Below are 20,024 nucleotides of genomic sequence, written 5' to 3' on the forward strand. Positions count from 1 at the left end.
TGCGCTTTTCAAAATGTTTTTCTATGCTTCCAGTCTGCACAGGGTCAGTGTGCTAATTACCCAACAAGATGAAGATGAAGGGAACTCTGCATTGGGGGCCAAATAGCCAGTCTATGAGTCTTGGGGCAACATCATATTTTTTCATAACATTCGTAGCCATCCATCCAGGCACCCTTGACCCTCGCATATTGTTTCAAATTACTAACTGACAGCTCCAAATGGACTCGGAGCAGAAAACGCCATGGTGAGGATCCGGTGATGGCTGCTTCTGCCCTGTGGTTTCCAGACACGGGGCTGAATGCAGCCAGGTAGGCTGACTTATCAGCGTGTTTGCTTCAGCGCCAAACTTGAGTGGTAGGGGGTGAAATCTTGGTTCAATGTGAATGCTCCACAGTTTTCCCACCATCCGAACTGTGTTGTAGTTGGCAAATGGGTTCCTGGCAAGAGAACAACACGTTAAGCTCTGGCATGACATAGTTTGTGATAAGCTTAACTGAATTGGAGAAGGAGCCATCGATGCCAACTGTTTTTACACTCTTGCGATTTCTCATGTGCGCGGCGGGGAGGGGGGTTGGAGAAGCTCAAAGTTTGAATATTTCAGGAGCATTTTGATACATAAACTGTGTGCATTAATCCTGGTATTATTCTGAAGTGGCTTCAAAATTACAGTCTTCTGATCGTGTCCAGAAAGCACTATTTAGACTAAAATATTAATGACCAAAACAGGATAAAAATATACCACTAAGTTGCTTTAAAAAAAAAAATGACTTCCTATTCAACTCCAGTGAACAGGAAAAATTGACCTTTTTTTGCTATAAACTAACATAGCTGAAATCATCACAGGCATTAATTTTTCTCTTCCTTTATGAAAAGAACTGCTCATATTTTTGTAAGCCTCACCATACCAGAACGAAATGTCTGTTGAAAGTGTTTAATGGTAGAGACTAAAAATTCTATTGCCTAAAAATGTAGCAGCTTCTACGTTTTACTCAACGGAACTCAGCATACCTTTGTGCTAGGGGGAATAATTCTAGCTGTAAGGAGATGATTCATTCATGAGCAACCGGCCTACACCCTCCATTTCTTTTCTATGGAGATGCTGACAACTGAGCTCGGGTGTAGCACATAGTTCAAAGGGAAAATACCTCGAGAAACTTTACAGGACCATAGCAATGACATTTCAAATTATTTAAAGGTGAAGCCAAATATTAAGAGAATGGCACAGGCCAATCTCTATAAATCAAAGTATTCTTTTCACTGTAGTCACAGTTCTTGTTGCATAAGACACTCTGTTAGATGTGGGTAAGTACACAGATAGCTCCTCAGGAAGGACTGAAAAGGGGTAAGAAAGGCCTTTGCTTGTCTTTTGGTTTGCCTCTGTGCCTAAATTCCACCGTCAGAAAGACAGTAGAAGGCCGGCAAAGCAAGGATAAGGACAGAATGCTTTTGAGAATCTGATAAAAATCATAAACTTGTTTCCTGGGGGGAAAAAATTATTATATGCACAATTTGGCATATGTGCAGGAGGTTATTGAGCTCCGTAAAAGGCATCTACAGAAACTGTAATGATTTATGGACCTCATATGAAGAATCCCAGGATAAAGGCATTTTCCCCCAGAAAGAAGCAAATGTCTTTGAATGAAGTAATCTCTGACTGTTTGAATCATTGGCACTCGCTGATTTATTCTTTTTTTCAATAAATTCATATTCAGCACCTTTCCTTACACAAAGCACCGTTCAAGATGCTATACACCCCTCGGTGATCTCAGCGGAACCTCATCATGCACTAGCAGGTTTGGATCAAGGGCAGCGTTTTGCTTTATAGTAACAGTATATTGTATCCAAAGGGTTTTGTTCTTTATTGTTATTCTGCTCAAGTTTCACTTCTTATATTTACTTTGCAAGGAAAGATTTCTGCAAACCCAGAAAACATGTCAACTTTTATTTATGCTTATTTGGGTAAGTGTCTGCAAAAACCTCACAGAGAGCATTATTCCCAGTTATCCATCCCAATAGATAGGCTCAAACCTTAGGCAATATTGCCTCCACCTGTGCAACGGGCCCCACGGGCACTGTCAGAAAAAGGACTCCGGGTCTTATTAGATACCTGCCTTCCACTGCTGCAATGCAGGCAGGTTCAGAAGGCAATGCCCCCAAATGAGGGGACTGAGAAGGCTGCTGAATCCTAGCAGAATGCAAAACACAATCCTAACAAAGACTCTTTAGCTGAGAATTCCCAAGACTCCTTCAGCTATTTCAACTACCTTATCTTTGGAAATTGAATGAAAAGATTAAAAGACATTTTCGGGTAAGTGGGTTTGAAAACCTGCCTTCACCTGCTACTTGCTAGTCTTGTAACTATGGGTAAGGCAGTTAACATTTTAAAATCTAATTAAATCCCTAAGGCACTTATGAAGACTAAATGAGATCATCTTCTAAGGATTTAGTGTGGTGCGGGACAGGGAAGCAAGCTATAAATTTTAATTATTTTTAGTGTACATTACCTGCCAGGATCCTCAAAAACTCTGAAAGTTAGAGAGCTTTGGCCCAGAAAGTACAGCATGCTCAGAGTGACATAGGCGAGCACTTGGGGGACCCCAACTGAAAAACGGATCCAGGCAAAGTGTGCAGAGCATTGCTGATACAATAATAAAAAAGACAGCCTTTGTTTTCAGGATGGAGCAGAGTGCAATGAGAGAAGTCTCCCACAAGCACGTTTATACACCTGATGAGATTCAGGGGCCCTAGCCTATGTGGCCCAGATGGTTGGAGCATCATCTCATATACCAATAGACTGGTCAGGGCACATACCTAGGTTATGGGTTTGATCCCCAGGCAGAGTAGAAAAAAGAGGCAACTGATTGATGTTTCTCTCTCTCCATCCCTCCCTCTAACCATATCTTTGGGTGAGGATTTTTTAGAAAACAAATGGAGGGGTCTCCGGGAAAATCATGGTGAGAGGGATGGGAGTTAGCAATGACTTTCTACAAAAATCACTTGATCTGGCTTTCAAAGTACAATGAAAACATATGAAGTCAGGATACCAGGATAGAATTAGTCTGCTACTTAAAAGCAATGAAATTTTGAATAAATTTCTTAATATTCTCTAAGTTACAGTTCTTCTCAGGTGGAAAATGATGGTAACAATATCCACTCTCATGAAATTTCTGGGAGAATTAAATAATGTTTATAAAACCCTTATCACCATATAATTAATTGTTTAAACCAAAATACTTTCAAGAGCATGAAAAGACACTTAAAATTATACCAGCGTAAAAGGCAAAAACCTAAAATATGGCCACTCTCTTTATCACCATACCTAGTATACAGGTGACACTCGAATATATCATTCCTTTTATTTGTCCCTTGGTCTTGAAGGATGCATAGTAATTTCCCAGGCAGAGGAAAGAGAAAATACGTAACAAACAGAGGGAACTCCATAACTGAAGAAATATTCCACCATAAAATGCTTGTAAAATGGTTCATCTCATTCATATAATCATATGATTATAAAATATCATACTGGAAGGAAATCAGATATTAAATCCAGATCATTCGTTTTACAAATGAAAATGAACCTCTGGCTGGTGAAATAACAGGGTTATCTAGTCTCCGAGCCAGGACCAGTGCCTAGGTTTCCTCACTGCTCACCACTGTATTGTCCCTCATCTCTAAGAAATATGTCTCCTAAGCCAGAGCTGTCATAAAAATGATGGAAAATCCATAACTTCTCTCCACAGCTTGCCTCACAGTTCTTAAATTCTTCCTGATTGAATCCAACCAACTGCAGATCCAACTCACACGTCTTCAGGGAAGATGAGCACAACTAGCCACTCTCTTGCCAAGGAGGAGAAAGAATTTTACTCTGCTTCATGTTACTTATTGCTAAGTTAAGAACAAATAACTTCGTTCTCTTGTATATAGCATGTTTCCTTTGGATTTAGAGATGCCATCCATAATAGATATATTTGTAGGGCAAGTAATTTAGGAACTGGATTTCATAAATAATAATATACTTCATATAAAGCTCTGTCTTTCAACTGATGAAATGACTCCCTAGGGCAGAAGTTATCAATATTTTTCTGCACAGCATGAATGGGCGAACTGGCACACACTTTCTCATTAACAGTGATTCATAAAAGGGAGTAGGGAATGCAGAATCTCTGGGAGATGCGCATAATTTTTTTCTGAAAGGTCCTCTGATTATTCTGATACTCTCCTGACTTCCTCCTGACATTCCTCCCACACCTTAAGCCATTTTTCATAACTCTGGGACTACACTGAACATAGAGAATGTCTCCACCTGGAAAACAAATTGGCCAGAAAGATTTCCATCCTTGTTTAGTTGCATTGCTGTGGCTCAATGGTTTCCTTCCTAAAACTCTACCGCCTCGTCCCCCAAGCAGAGTTAGTTAGTCCACCCTCTGGGACCTGTGCCATTTGCATTCGTCCCTATTACAGCCCTTAGCCACACTCTGTGTTACAATGATTACGCCCATCTCTCTGCTCAATAGATGGCTACTCAGATACATATAGAGGGCTTCATAATGCTCTGCAAACCCAACAACAGATGGGCACATAGTAGGAACTCTTAGAGGAACATATTTGAACATAATCACCCACTGAATGCATTCCCTGGGGTATTTAGAGGACAATATATTCATATAGAATGCTACCCATGAATTGCTTTTAGGACGGAGCACATGGTCTATGTAAAAGCACTGAGCTCTTTGGAAGGAAGTTACTGTAAAACTACAAGGCATTATCCCCCTTTATGGTATGGCCGATCACTACAGTGCTTTTCTTAAATGGCACTTAGTGGCCTGGAAAGCTAATGTCTCTCATTAAATGCCGGACTCCCAGAGAGTCACTTACGTAACTGGAAAGACTCCAGTGATTTCGTTGCATGAAGTCATTTTCTTCTAAAAAGTGTTACATGCAAGAATTTTCTTACCTAGTTCATTATTTGAAACCTTGGGGATATGATCAAAAAAATTTAATGTTCAAACACCTTCACATGGCAGAAAAATGAGAAAGAGAAAAAAGTTAAGGAAATGGCCAAAACCGGTTTGGCTCCATGGATAGAGCATCGGCCTGCGGACTGAGGGGTCCCGGGTTGGATTCCAGTCAAGGGAATGTGCCTTGGTTGCGGGCATATCCCCAGTGAAGGGTGTGCAAGAGGCAGCTGATCGATGTTTCTCTCTCATCGATGTTTCTGACTCTCTATCTCTCTCTCCTTTCCTCTCTGTAAAAAATCAATAAAATATATTATTTAAAAGAAAAAAGTTAAGGAAATGTTTAAAAGGAAGGGTGGCAGTGGGGAACAGAGTACTACCCAACCCAAGCCTGTTAAATAAAACATATAAAGTTTTTAGGCTCTCAAGTCCTGTTAGAATGCATGATATTCAAGAAAAGCTTACTTGACTATACATATTTTGGCTTTCATACACATTCTTTCTGGTTTAAGGAGGGAGAAGTACTTCCAAGATGATGTAGATAGAGAAAGCAACGCAATGTAGACACAGAGTTTAAATTTTACCCCATGATTTTTGTTTTTACAAAACATAAAAAGTCATTGCACTTAGTAAAATGATTGCTGGATTTTGCGTTCTACAGCTATTTTATTTTCTTATGGCCAGAATGAATGGAAATAGTAATTTATCTGTCAGCTTGCTGTTATTTATTTTTAATCCTTCACAACTGCATTTTACAAAAATATAGCATGCACTATTTGTGGAGGTTTAAATGCCAAACTCTGTTTTTTGGACTGCCAAAGGAATCACAGACTAAAAGGCTTCTAGCATCCACCTGCAACACGACCACCCCTCCCCCTCAACACTAAAACAACACTTTCAATCTGTTGATCAGTTCACACACAAACATACTCATGTATCACTCAATGCATTTGCTCCAAACTGTCTCTCAAGGTTTTATCAACTTCAAGTGCACATTTTGAGATGTCCAGACTGAATTATAAATATCCAAGCTCTATATTTGTATACTTTTAATTCCTTAAAGGGATACCTTGGCAGTGTCCCCAGTTATCAGTGACTTCCAAACATAGGTATTTTCAGCAAACATCTATGTAGCCTCTGTCATATGCAGTGGGGCTATGAGCTGCTATAAGCAGCTGTAAAACTTGACTTTTTGCTTCCAGGACTTTCTGTCATTTTGCACCTTAACGAAAGAAATGTGGGCAGGAAGAATCAAAATACTTCAGCCATGTTTGTCCTAAGAAAGTATCTTTCATTTTATGTCAACGTATTTATGTTCGGCCTTCCCATTGATGACACTATGGATTTTCTTTTATTCCCTTTTTTTCAGTTTGGTGACTGTCATATGGATACAAGTCAGGTGACCTTTGGCATGCAGACTTCTACACACAATGAGGAATGTTACAGAGAACTGAGTGCTGACACAAGCATGTTCAGGCCTAAGAGCATGTGTCATATGTTCTATTGGCTGGAGAAAGATAGTTGCCTGTCAAGTGCTAGATTTTTGTATTTAATTGAATAAACATTGGGGTACACCCACCACGTGCCCAATATATTAAGCACTGAAGATATAAAAATGAATAAAATATGTTCCCTTCCCTTAAGAAAACAAATTCTTCAGAAAGATTATGAATAATAATAGTCTAGAGAAGTTTGCCAAGACAAAATTTTATGTGTTTTTTGTACTTTTCTCTCAGAGAATGGTCCCATCATCTATTTACCAACTCATCCCAATGACTGTTATAGACTCATTCTTTCCTTGTACCCAAATATTTCAATGGGATAAAAGCACCACTAATTCCACCTCCTAAATTCCTCTCATCCCCATTCCTATCACCACTGCCACAGCTCAGATCTGCTTCTCTTTCTATCTGGAATGCAGAAATAATTTCTGTATTTATTGGTACTGTCTTAGTAGGAAGGGATAGAAACCTAAGACAATCTAGCCTAAGCCCCCACCCCCACCCCTACATAAGGTGGAGGGAGGTTATTTTTTTTTTTTAAGAGTTAAGTAGTACCAAAAAATCAAAAGAATAACTGGGGGGCCCAGTGCAATTTCACTGTGTGCTGTGGCCTTTTCCTGTACCATTGCGATGGGTTTACACAGGCATCAGGGAATGTGGCTTTACTGGGTTGAAAAGGACCCCCCACCATTCATATAAGTGTAACCTTAATTGGAAATGGCATCATTTCAGATGTAATCAAGTTGAGAAGAGATCATACTGGGTTAGGATGGGCCTTTGTTTAATGACTGGTGTTCATATAAGAAGACGGAAATTTGAGCACAGACACCAGTATGAAGGCTGCCATTGACAACAGAAGCAGAGATTGGAGTGCTACCTCTATAAGCTAAGGAACACCAAGGATTCCCTACAAACACTAGAAGCTAGAAAAGACCAGGAATGATTTTCCCCCAGAGTATTCAGAAAGAGCATGGCTTTAGCTTTCAGGACTGTGAGAGGATAAATTTCTGATATAATATACCCAATTTGTGGGACTTTGTTATGTCAACCATAGCAACTTAATACAATGGCCAGTGCAGATCTAAGTTTCCAATATTTCTGTTGGGAATATTAAAAGAAATAATGCTTTTGTCTTCCATATTAGCCTGTTTAAAATCCCAACCCCAGAACCTAATTGATATAATGAGTCAGGTGCTTCTCCTTGAACACATCAAAGTGTACAGGGACGGATGCTGTCATTGTCCATGCCCCAGGAATATAGCCTTTTCTCAGACTAAAGAGAACAGGCAATGGACAGTAATTGGACACTTTGCCCAAAACATGTGGAGTAGAAGAGGAGCAAAATTAAGACAAAGACATCAAAACAGTGATGAAGGGATGCTGAGCAAACAAACTGATATCAACTAGGGTCTCTTATTTCTCTGCATCTAACTTTGTCTGCCCATCTCCCATTTATCCATTCACCAGGTCTCTGCTAGACTAGTTTTCCTCAAGGGATCTCTTACCATTTGGCCTCCCACAAATCCTTTAACGCTTGCCTTTAATTTTCAGAAAAGTAGGTATCATCATCTTGCCCTTGCCTCTTGTACCAACCCCAACACTTACCCCGCCTTCACCAGACCAATCTCTTACAATTTTCTCTCAGCACTTATACACACCCCTCTTGTTGCTTCTCCCTGCAATATTTTTTCTGCTTTTCTCCATTTTGTTAATTTGTATTCATCCTTTAATATTATATTATTGCTCTTATATCACCCCTAACTGCCCTTCCCTACCAGCCTGATCTCATTTTGTGTGTGTGTGTATATCCCCCCTATTAGGGGGGATATACACACACACACAAAATGAGATCAGGCTGGTAGGGAAGGGCAGTTAGGGGTGATCAGGCAGGCAGAGGGGTTAGGGGCAATCAGGCAGGCAGGCAGAGGCAATTAGGGACAATCAGGCAGGAATGCAGGTGAGCAGTTAGGAGCCAGCGATTCCAGATTGTGAGACGTATGTCTGACCGCCGGTTTAGGCCTGATCCCGCAGGTATCAAGCCTAAACGAAGAGTTGAACATCCCCCAAGGGGTCCCGATTAGAGAGAGTGCAGGTTGGACTGAGAGAACCCCTTCATGCACGAATTTGATCCACCAGGCCACTATTAGGATAATATAATATAAAATGCATGTGAAATACAAGTACACTCAGAGACTACAGTGTCAGTAAGACTAGGTGAGGAATGTTGAAACATTGCAACCTGGATGCCTCTACATAGAGTTTATGGGAAAAGGACTAAACTATGATGCTGTCAGAGAGAACTTAGTGCATGGGACATGAGTTCAAATAATCGTGAACTCAGTGACAGATCTGTAGAACTGATACAATTGCAGATTCCTAAGTTTTCTCCCTAATTGTGATTTTTGCTTTCTGCTTTTTTTCTTCTCTTTGTCTTTGAGAATCCAGAAGCCAGAGCACTGTATCTGAACAAAGTAATTAATTGCTATTTATTCTTCTCTGTTAAATTGGATATGAATATCTCCATTTTTCTACTTGGACACAGAATAAGAACTGCCACATGAGTCAACATTTGCATGACACATTGGGGTGAGAGTTATAATTTCTCACCAGAAAGTGACCTCCAAGGTCTCTTTGAGTCCTGAGATGCTCTGGCATGCTCCATTTGTTGTACATCCATCATAACCAAGGGGCTAAGGTCAAGGCTGCAATAGCAGGAAGCACTGGTCTAGACCAGACACTTAAATGATGGGAAAAGAATGTGCTCTCGGCATCTCACATTAACAGTCAATAAAATTCAAACCAACATACGTCTCTTGAGTGGATAATAAGAATGAAATACTTTTAAAATTCAAAATAGAATTGGGACAGGACTGGGGAAAGCCCTTTTGGGAAAGTCTAACCTAACCTTCAAGGAACCTTAAAAAGTAAGAGAGAAACAAGTTATTTATTTATTTATTTTTATTTTTTTTTTTTACTATGAAAGGAAGTTAAATAGCCACATTTCCTCCACTTCAAGAACAGATTTGAACAGCCACAATTTGCCAGGATGAGTGGGCCACCTAAATTACCTAATTGGATGAGGGTCATTTACTCATATTAACTGATATTGTTTTTAAGTCCATGTAATTCTCCAGCCAAAACAAAACAGTCTAAAAAACCTTTCAATGGTCTTAAGCGATGATTGAATTGTAAACATTTGACACACTATTTCTTTAGCATTTAAAATATTTATACTAAATATTTTTCTTTTTTTGTTGTTGTTGTTTTTTACTTTTTTAACATAAATGCTCTAAGCCAGACAACACAAGACATAAAATTAAAAAAGGTAAATTTTATGTAGCATTGAAAATATATAAAAGATATTTTAAGGCCTTCAATATTCTAAATTAAATCAATAGCAACAGTTGGAAAGAAAAATATTATAACAAAATTCCAAAGCAGTAGCCAACAAGAATTTAAAAAAAAAAAAAAAAAAAAAAAAAAACAGGAGATCTAATAAATTTAGAAAAGTTTCAGGGTATGAGATCAACAAACAAAAATTAGCTGTTTCTCTACACCAGCAATGAACAATCTGAGGGAGAAACTAAGAAAACAAATCCATTTATAAATATCAATATAATTATTAAAATGACAAGTTTTGAGGGCAGACTGCTTGAATTCAAGGCCCAAATGCCACTTCTAATGAGGGGTGGGGGGATCTTGTGCAAATTATCTAATCACTCAGTGCCTCATCTGTAAAAATGAAAATAAACTGCAGCCTTCTTCTTTGGGTAGCTGTGAGAATAAAACAGTTAATTCACCTAAATTGCTTAAAACAGTCACCTGACACAGCAAGCTCTCAATAAATGTCAGAGAGAGAAAAAAACAAATTTAACAATAAACAGGCACAAATATAATTAGGAAGCCTCAAAGTATGCATTACTCATCAGTGCTTTCGTAGTTGAAGTTATGTATTTGGAGAAGTTCATTTTGTTTTCATTATTTGGCTGTGTGGCTTCACGCTACAAAGCAGGGGAGAGACCACAGTGAAGGACCGCAACATGGATGATCATGCAAAAGCCACTGTATTCTCTACAGGATGTGCTAAGGAACAACTAATCTTTCCTGAAACCTGCCTTTGTCTCATCATTTCCATATCTAATCATTCATCAAGTCCCACTATTCTGTATTGAGAATGGTTCTCAAGACTCCGCTTTCTAATTCCTCTCTGTTCTCACTATTGTGGGTCAAGTTCACATGGTTTTTACCTGGTGTATCACCAGAGCCTCCAATCTCATAATCCTCAAGTCTTCCCTCTACATATCCACCAGGGATGATCTCTCTACCCTCACGATTTCCCTGCTTAAATGGATCAAACTTCACCACAGCATCCCAAGTCTTCTATTCTAGATCATGACCTTCCACTCCAGACACATCTATTGTATCACCAACGGGCTTGCAATGCAATGTGTTCCTCTTGCTGGTTCTCCCTCTATTATCTTTATTCATGCTGTCTTCTCAGCCAAGGAGTGCCCTCTCTCATACTGTCTCATTCTCTTTGGTGGGCCAACACCTAGTCATTCTTTAATACTTATATCAGGAGCTACCTTCTCCAGAATCATTGACTTGAGCCCACATTCCTCCAAAATGGCTCTCTCAGGTTGCTGTATAATACCCTCCAAATATGTCCCCACTAGACTGTGATTTCCTTGGAAACAGAAGTTGCTTATTTATAGTTGTATCCTTTACGTCCTACATAGTATATTTTACAGAGTGAAAACAAGAATCCAACCATTGTGTATCACCATGGTATCTACAGCACCTAGCACAGGGCCCAACAAATAGACACTCAATAAATATTGAAAAGGGAATGATGGAGGAAAAGGGAGAGGGAGAGAAAGAGGGAGGAAAGGAGGGAGGAAAGAATGTTGGCTGAGAGAGTAGTGTTAAGAGTCATAGAACCGTGAGTTGCACAGACACAGCAAGCCAAAGGGATTTTTTGAAGATTGCTTCAGATTGCAGTATCTGTACAACCCGGGGGCCTATAAAATCTATCCAGTGATATCACTCCCTAACTCTGTCAATTTATAAATGACAATGGGTATATGCTCTTCAGTATTCTCACTCATAAAATTAAGCTACTACTAACTACCCCATTATTTTTTTTTACCCCATTATTTTTTAACATTAAAAGACAAAGTACATAAGACAGAATCTGGTACATCTCTCTCAATAAATGGTAGCTATGAATTTTAGGAATATATCATTTGTTGAATAGATCAATGTAATCACATAGACAGCTAATATATGGATAGAAAGCTAGTACAGATGGAAAGGATGAATGGATGATGGTTGGGTGGGTGGGTAGATAAATCCACAGAACCTCAGGAGATATATAATATAATCTTCCACCCTCATACAGTTAGGTTATCTTCACCAAATTTCTTCCTTTGCAATCTGCCAACATTAATTATCTCTATGGTATTTCTCTTTCATGATTTAATTAAGCAAATATTCACTGAAGGACTACCAGTGAATATTTTCTGTTTGTGCTCTCTCTGAGTCATTCCGACCAGTCCTCTCAAAATGTGACTCTGGTTTCTTCATCACTTATTTAAAATGTGGTGACTCAAAGTGAACGCAGTCTTTTAACTAAGGCTTTTTCAATAAGCCTCTAAATAAAAATAGAAGAGCAGAATCACTTTCTAAAGCTTACATACAAAGTGGGGCAAAAGTAGATTTACAGCTGTTCATATGAAACATAAAACAATAATTAATAAATAATAATGCAAGAATAAACTGTTTTACATATTCACAACTGTAAATCTACTTTTGACCCATCCTGTATAATATCCCATTTATCATACTAAAAAATCAAGTTTTCTTTTACCAAAATATTATATTATGTATTAAGCATATGTTAAAATGGATTCTTAAGATCTATTTCTTTTCCCCTTATGCCTAAATAATACTACCTTAGAGCATAATGCTCGAGTTGTTTTTGCTTTTTTTCCCCCCCCACAGAGCACCTTGCTCTAATTTTAAAGGTTCATTTTTCTTATTGTCATGATCATTTTGAATTTCAAATATTAATCATATTAAGTTACTTTCTTGGTGAAAACTTGATCTTAAAGATCATTTTGGCTGAAACCGGTTTGGCTCAGTGGATAGAGTGTCGGCCTGTGGACTGAGGGGTTCCAGATTCGATTCCTGTCAAGGGCATGTACCTTGGTTGCAGGCACATCCCCAGTAGGGGGGTGTGCAGGAGGCAGCTGATTGATGATTCTCTCTCATCGATGTTTCTAACTCTCTATCCCTCTTTCTTCCTCTCTGTAAAAAAAATCAATAAAATATATTTTTAAAATCACTTTGATCCTTTTGTTCAGATGGCTAATTCAAATATTTAAAAGAACATATCCTGCTGAAACCTGTTTGGCTCAGTGGATAGAGCGTTGGCCTGCAGACTAAAAGGTCCCAGGTTCGATTCTGGTCAAGGGCATGTACCTTGGTTGTGCGCACATCTCCAGCAGGGGGTGTGCAGGGGGCAGCTGATCAATGTTTCTAACTTTCTATCATTCTCCCTTCTTCTCTGTAAAAAAAATCAATAAAATATATATTTAAAAAAAAAAAAAGAACATACCCTAAACCAAGTTCTGTGAGCCACCACTTGAAACATCTTAAGCTTTTTATGAATAAGCCACTACTGAGATGAATTAAATATCATATATATAAACCAGTAGGTCACCCACCTATAGTCACAGGAGTATCAAATGACCTGAGGTACATCCCACACTGATGCTTGTAAGCTTTATGACCTTCAAAATAGTTACTTAACATACTTAGTCCACTAGTTTCCTTCTCTGTAAAATATCTTCATTTCAGGATAATAGTGAGGTATAAATAAAATTGTATGTTACAGAATATACATTGAATAAGCACAACATATTCTTACTAAATATAAATCTAGTATAGCTATAATTGTATTTTCCCTAACTTTCCAATAAAAAATAGAGCTAGATAACATGAGAGAGTTATATTAGAGAATATAATTTTCATGGTTTTCTGGTATTGGGAGCAAAAATATGTACATCATAATACATATCAAATTTGCACTATCTTTTGATCATTTCTATTGCCCAACAAACTTGTAATAACTCCCATGTCCCTCCAATTATTGTGTCACTTCTACTTAACAAAACTTCTCAAAAATTGATTATACACACTATTACTACCATTTAGAGTAAGATGACCCATTCCCGCCAACCCTGTGCTTAGATAACTCAATCTAGGCTAGAGAAGCAAACCATTCACTACAACACCACATGGTGAATGGTCCATAGAAGTATGCACAGAGTAACAAGAAACCACAAAGCAGGGAAGACACCTAGCCTGTCCACAAAAAAATAAAATTTAATGCAAGGGAATCTTAAGTTTGAATGTTTAAAAAATGAAACCATAAAACTACTAGAAGAAAATATGAACAAATTTCTCTAGTAAGGGTATGAGAACGTTTTCCCAGAAGAGATGCTGTTTCTACTGAGTCATGAAGGACTCAGTCCAATATATCCAGGTATTCCAAGAAAATGTTGCAAATGTAAAAGCCTGCTGGTGAGCGACAATGATTAATTCAAGGAAGTGCAAATAGTTTGTCAGAACTGGAGAGTTAGGTATTTGTGGGTTGCAAGCATAGACAGCTAACCTAATATCCCATAATAGCCCACATCACACTTCACTACAATCCCTTGGCCGCCATCAGTATTTCCATTAGGTCCTGAGATGCATGGGGTCAGAGACAGGATTGTTTTGTTCCTTCCTCCATGTGTGACTTTTCTATAAAACACAGTTGGCGCTCAAAAATTACCTTTTGACTTTTAGGTGGCTGTGCTGCCATTCATAGTAGCTTCGCTCTCCTATGGCCAATGCAGAGTCAATGAACCTTTCATAGAAGAGATTTGAATAATCTCATTTAAAAGAAAGATTATACTGGCAGCAGTACCAAAAATGAAAAGGAAGAGGGCTAGACTAGAAGCACATTTAGGCAATAAATTATATCCATGCAATCATGTTATTTCTAGTCAAAATATCTAATTCATCAAATGTCACAGATTTATGAATAATGTCAATAATTGAAACTTTTTTTATTTTGAGAGGTTTTTTTATTTTATTCCCATAATTGCAATGGAGAAGCTAGGAGATGTAGAATCAGATCAAAATCCTGAAGGAAGATTTCTTTTGCCCTCATTTGTTCTTTTCTATAGATTTTCATAAGTTTTCTATTATTTTTTAATTTTTAAGTTCTTAGTTCATTTTATTTCTTCAGAGAATTTTATGTAATAAAGTTATGAACCCTGTGGTTGGTAGGCTTCTACAATTTTTAAAATTATTTAAAACTTAATTTTACAAAAGATATGAAAGTATAAGCCATGCAAAGGGACACACAAGCCAATGAAACAGGACAGAAAGTCCAAAAATAGACCCAATAAATACAGCATCTCAAATCAGTAAGGGGTAGAGAATGCTTTTAAATACATGGTGCTATGACAATGAATCATCAACTGGAAAAAAAATTGGATCCAAGGGAAGCATAAATTTAAATATTAAAAAAATAAAACCATAAAATCACTAAAAGAAAACACGGACAAATTTCTCTATTAACTTTGGACAGGAGAAGCCTTTCTTAACAAGAATCAAAATCCAAAAGCCATACAACTGACAAATTTAGTATAGAAAAAATAAAAAATTTCTACTAGACACTTTAAGTAAAGCCAAAAAATAAGTAACAAATGCATTTTCCCCTACCCACCAATCTTAATTCTAGAAATGTATCCTATAGATAAACTTCCCACATGCTAGATGGCATACTTTTGATGCTGTTCACTACAGCACTGATTGTAGCAGCAAAAAAATGGAATAACCCAGCCAAGTTTGGCTGCAGTTGAGCCTTGACCCAGTCATTAAGACAGTGGTTGGCAAACTGCGGCTCACGAGCCACATGCAGCTCTTTGGCCCCTTAAGTGTGGCTCTTCCACAAAATACCATGTGTGGGCGTGCACATACAGTACAATTGAAACTTCGTGGCCCATGCGCAGAAGTCGGTTTTCGGCTCTCAAAAAAAAGTTCAGTTGTTGTACTATTGATATTTGGCTCTGTTGACTAATGAGTTTGCCGACCACTGCACAAAGAGATAGCTGGTTCAATTCCAGGTAAGGACTACATCTTCAGTAGGGTCAGGCAGGAGGCAGCCTATCAATGTTTCTCTCATCAATGTTTCTCTCTCTCTCTCTCCCTTCTCCCTTTCAGTTCCTCTCTCTCTAAATATCAACAAAAACATAATTTTTTTAAAAAAAGAAAATAACCCAAATATATATCTATATGGAACTGGTTATATAAACAACAATATTTCCACTTATGTCTAGATACTGATATAGAAAGATGTCCATGATAAATATTAATTTTTTTCAAAAGTAAATGTATAATAAAGGGGTAAATAAGAATATATATTAAGTTTCTATTTATTTGTGTATTTCAAAGATGTATAAAAAAACTAATAAAAGGAGATGGGGCAAGTGTGCACAGATGAAGTCATCAAAAACAAGTAATAGTGAGACTTCCCAATGTTACCATTTTAATATTGCTATTTTAACCATATGAATATATCACCTCTTCAGAAAGTTTAAAGCCTGTTTTAAACCAAAAAAAATAAATAAATAAACAAATAAAGCCAGCAATGTCTGATTACCATGATGGTTGCACAACTCTGTGAATATATTTTTAAAAAAACAAAACATTAAATCATTAAGGAATTATATGGTGTATGAATTATATCTCAATAAAACTTTATTTTTTAAGTTTAAAGCCTAAAGTGTCAGTGGGCAAGTAACATAATTACCAAATTTAAAAACCAAAAGAATTGGCATCAAAATGGAGAAATGAGAGCTCTTAAAATAATGGCAATAGGTCAAGATCCAGTGGTAGATTTTGTGTTTCATGCTCTTCTAATTTCTCCCTTGATGTGACTGTTTTCACAATGGCAGCTTTCTTATAAGTATACTCCATACCATTTCAAGAGACTGATGAGTAAAGTTAGGAGCTTTTAACATAGGAAGAAAGGGAGTATAAAAGCTGATATGAGCTATTTGTTTTCACATCTAACAACTTACCCAAACACAGCAGTGTGATATTTTCCTTTTGAAGATATACATCAGTATTACTTATATTCCATATCCATAGAACAACAATATATGCTTTATACAAATATGAAAAAATATTTTAAAGCAGAGAAACAAGGTTTGAATCAAGAGCAGTCAGGAAAATAGAGAGTGGAACTATAGTTTAAGAACATATGCATACAATCCATTTCAACAATATTAATGTGTCAGAAATGGGTGACTAAAGCCAGCCTATTTTCTCCACAAAAGATCTGGAAAATACTTTGTCCCTTGGGGAAACCTTTCTCGCCAAACCACCTTAACTGATGTCAACAGATAGACCAAATCTGCCAGCACTGAGAAATGAAAGACAAACACAGGACACATTCAAAAGCCATCAAGCGTTTGGGGAAAAATAACAAGGAATGAATGAGTTGATTCTGACCAAATTTAAAATGCTAAAGTAAGTAGACAAATTTGGAAATAAAATAATAGAAAAACAGCACATCCTAGAAAGGTTATGTTAAGGACACCTTAAGATACAGAACCTTTTCCAAATTTCTTACCCAGATCACAAAGTACACACTGTACTTTCAAATACATGGAGCTGTTTCATTAAGAATATAGGTCCCCACCTCATAGAAGGAAAACTCTGCTTAGAGAAGTGAACTAGATTGCTTACAATCAGCCAAACCCATGGTGAACCGGGGATATCTGGAGCCTACATTCTTGAGCACTAAAAACATCGAAAAGTGACATATAACCAGCGAGGAAGAAAACCACAAACACAGATTCCAAAACAAAATGAGCAATTTTTCAGTATTTCCCCTTGTCACAGTATTTCATTCTCTCCTTGCTTTTACAATGTATGATAGTGCCATTATCATCCTCATTTTTTAAGACAAGCACAGTGGAACCTGGGAAAAACTTACCTCCTCATTCAACCATCAAGTGGCAAAGCCAAAATCTAAACTTGTGCCAACCCATAAACCCTGAGACTCTGGGGATAGGCTGAATGTAAATCTTGGCACTACTGCCTCTGTGCTGGGCCACCTTAGGTTAGTTACTAAACCTTTCTGTGCCTGTGCCTCAGTTAATTCATCTGCAACATGAGAATGGCTTACTTTATAGTGCTCTTATAAGAACCAAATGAGTTAATAAAGATAAAGCATTTGAGAGCATGCCTGAACACAATATCCTACATGTTCTCAAATGTTAGCTTTATGTCGATGATAATGATGACTGTTACTGATACTTTTAGTGTTCTACCCCCGTGGTCAGCAAACTGAGGATCTCGAGCCACATGCAGCTCTTTGGCCCCTTGAGTGTGGCTCTTCCACAAAATACCACGGCCTGGGCGAGTCTATTTTGAAGAAGTGGTGTTAGAAGAAGTTTAAGTTTAAAAAATTTGGCTCTCAAAAAAAATTTCAATCATTGTCCTGTTGATATTTGGCTCTGTTGACTAATGGGTTTGCCGACCACTGGTCTAGACTGTCTCCCAACACTGCAAAATAATGAATGCTCATGAGATTCTTCTGGACCATTAGGGAAAGTTTAATCTTTCAAAAAGCTTAACCGAAAACAAAGTTTGCTATACGGCTTAGCAATTTTTCTACTAAAAACATTTATTTCCTTAATCACTCTCAGAAGTCATTGTAAGGAACAATGAGGTTAAATAAATAAGCTGCCGTTGTTTGTGAGAACATCATTTGACTCACAATAATGAGGGCCAGGTACCAATTTGATTGCATTTCCTTTTCCTTCACGTCTTTACAATTAACATTAATTCTTTTTAAAAAGAAACCAAAACAAACAAACAAAAAAAACCCCAAAACATTATAGCAACCAGATCCAAACAATTGTTTTAGAGCTTAATCTTTGATTTTAAAAAATTCTTCCAACGAAATAAATGAACAAACAAAATTGAAACAGTCACACAGACACAGAGAACAAACAGATGCGGGATGGGGGACTGAGTGAAAAAGGTGAACATTGGTAGTTGCAAAATAGTCACAGAGATGTAAATTAGTCAATAATCCTATATAATAAAAGGCTAATATGCAAATTGTCCCCAGTGGAGGCGCTGCCGGCCCAGTGGGGCCCAATGAGAGCAGGACTGTGGCGGGATGGTGGAGCAGGTGAGCGGGCAGCACCAGGCCAAGGCGAGTGTGAAGGGAGGTCCCAGCTGGTGGCAATGGCAGGCAGCTGGGGGAAGGGAGGTCCGAGCCAGCAACCAGCAGTTGCTAGGGACCCTACCCATCCGTGAATTTTGTGCATTGGGCCTCTCGTACTGTAATAACTATGTATGGTGCCAGGTGGGTACTGGAAATACCAGGGAAACACTAAGTATATGATTGTCTAACCATTATGCTGAACACCTGAACCTAACATAAAATACTGAAAAACAAAAACTTACCATGCTAGTCTGAAAAGTAAAACACAATACAGTCATGCTCCACATCATGACGTTTTGGTCAATTACAAACTGCACATACAATAGGGATCCCATGAAATTATAATGAAGCTGAAAACGTTCTATCACCCTGTGACGTCATGATGTCATAGCACAATGTGGTACTCACACGTTCATGGTGATGCTAGTGTAAACCTGTGGTACTGCTAATCACGTAAAAGTGTAGCACACACAATTATGTACACTACATAAAATTTAATAAGGACAATATAACTACTTTCCTGGCTTACGTAGGCACTATAACATTTTATCATTATTTTGAAGTATACTCTTTCTTCTGATAAAAATATCATTTTCTTTCAAACGGCATACTGTGTTAGGCCAGCAGCAGCCACATACATTTCGTGCTTACCTTGTCTCTTGATTGCATCGTTTTCTCTTGTTCTTGACATAATCTCATGTGGTTTTGCACAGTAACAAGCTGCACAGGCTTGTAGTCTAGGAGCAGTAGGCTATGCCATATAGCCCAGGTGTGTCATAGGCTGTACCAGTAGGATTGTGTAAGTGCACTTTGTGATGTTCACACAAGGATGAAACAGCAAACAACTAATTTCTCAGACTATTCTCATCATTCAGTGGCACATAACTAGTCATCTAAGATTTCATTCATATTGAGTTTAGATACAGAAAAAAAATGGTTGCTCCTCTAGTGTTCCAGTCTATATGTATTTCCAAAGCACAGGACACTCCCTTATGTAAATTCTAAACAAAAGAATAAATACTTAGGGATAATGACAATATTTTTTGAAAAATATCCCATCACATTTTATATAAACATTCAACCAAAAATGTTTCATAAACATTCAACCAAAAATGTTTCTCTAAATTTAGAGGCACATTAAAAATAAGTATTATTTTACTTAATTTCAAATTGGCCCAATTTCCCAGCTGGGCTATTTCTTTATGTTTACATAGATTAATGTTTTTTCATTAACTACTTGTCTGACTTTGGACGGCACTTACATCC

At 37.7% G+C, this 20,024-nt stretch overlaps 1 long non-coding RNA gene across 1 annotated transcript in view; it reads right to left on the reverse strand.

Moving 5' to 3' along the window:
* Nucleotides 1–232: 232 nt before the first annotated feature.
* The window catches only part of LOC311619184, an 86,542-nt gene continuing 66,750 nt past the window's right edge, over nt 233–20,024 (reverse strand). The window contains exon 3 of the long non-coding RNA XR_014794454.1: nt 233–437. This is a non-coding gene — a long non-coding RNA (uncharacterized lncRNA). The remainder of the gene's footprint in view (nt 438–20,024) is intronic.

Source organism: Pipistrellus hanaki (genome assembly GCF_964339955.1).
Source record: "Pipistrellus hanaki genome assembly, chromosome: 3".
NCBI classification, from domain to species: Eukaryota; Metazoa; Chordata; class Mammalia; order Chiroptera; family Vespertilionidae; genus Pipistrellus; species Pipistrellus hanaki.